A 1415-nucleotide genomic window follows, 5' to 3' on the forward strand; every position below is an offset into this window, starting at 1 on the left:
TATGATATGATAAAGATAAAAATATCTTAGCAATGTACAAGACAAATTTCTCCTATATTGTAGATAAAAATACTCCATACACTATTTTGATAACATAAAATGACATGCTATAACAAGATTCATATAGAAATGTACCTGAGATCAGTCTTTGTATCTCCACTCTTAAACTCTATTGGATGACCCATAGACGCATCACTCCTCACAGACACACAGCTGAACTCTGCTTCTGATCTCTTCTGATGAACTGAACTATAACAGAGAGACATTAAAGTCAATCCTTTGATTTACCATATTTAACAAAGTACATACTCATTATTTAAACAATCACTTTAAAAAGCACTTCAGGATCATTTCACTTTTTTTTTTCTTTTTTTTTTCAAAAGATATTAAAAGGAACTGAGTGCTTTCACAAATGTGTCTCTGTGTAACACTGTATATTATAAAATACCAGATAAAGATTAAAAATATCTATTAGGCAATGATCAAGACAAATTTCTCCTATACTGTAGATAAAAATACTGTATACACTATTTTGATAATATAAAATGACATGTTATAATAATATTTATATAGAAATGTACCTGAGATCAGTGTTTGTATCTCCACTCTTAAACTGTATTGGAAGATCTATAGACGCATCACTCCTCACAGACACACAGCTGGACTCTGCTTCTGATCTCTTCTGATGAACAGAACTATAACAAAACAGATTTAATCCTTTATGGTTATAATCTTTTTCTTTTAAGGTCTTTAAGTATTTTTTCTGATCTCTTCTGATGAACAGAACTATAACAAAACAGATTTAATCCTTTATGGTAATCTTAATTTTAACACAGAAACACGAAGGAGACTCACATCTCTCATCATTGAAGGTGATTTAATACAGTGTTTATTCAAAGTACCTGCATCCTGGAGAAAACTCTTGATCTGTGGGTGTTTGTGTGTCCTTCATGATGAAACAGAATCTGATCTGCAGCACTGACTCTGAATAGAAATGACAAACAAACTCAATAATTGATCTGAACGGATCCTGAGAGAAACAGATCATGAGAGCGGCGTTCACTCAGATACACAATGTTAGTCGTGTGTTAACAAATGATCAAATAAACCACACACAACACCAAACACCCAATCACAATTCACCTTCATCTGCTTGAAAAAGAAAAATATTAAAACATACAAAACTAAAACATCCTTCTGAGTAAATCTGAAAGCCGTGAAGTCACTGTAAAGCACTCAGCACTCTCACCTTATTTACACAGATTCACAAAATCCACTGCCTTCTATGAAGCAGCTACACCTAAAAATCATGGTTTAGTTCCTATGAAACACTTTGATATTCCGTATTGAATCGATTCTGGCCAGTTTTAAACGGGAGAGAAACACCAACTCTAAATATCTACAAGCCACTTTTA

General features: G+C 32.8%; 1 long non-coding RNA gene across 1 annotated transcript; it reads right to left on the minus strand.

Annotated features, from left to right (window-relative positions):
* Positions 1-599: 599 nt before the first annotated feature.
* LOC122141919 lies at positions 600-1282 on the minus strand. Its single transcript, XR_006158206.1, has 3 exons — positions 1250-1282; positions 903-984; positions 600-695 (listed from the first exon to the last, which is right to left on the minus strand). It is a non-coding gene; the product is annotated as an uncharacterized LOC122141919 (long non-coding RNA).
* Between the last annotated feature and the right edge of the window lie 133 nt (positions 1283-1415).

Source organism: Cyprinus carpio, chromosome A5 (genome assembly GCF_018340385.1).
Source record: "Cyprinus carpio isolate SPL01 chromosome A5, ASM1834038v1, whole genome shotgun sequence".
Taxonomy (NCBI): Eukaryota; Metazoa; Chordata; class Actinopteri; order Cypriniformes; family Cyprinidae; genus Cyprinus; species Cyprinus carpio.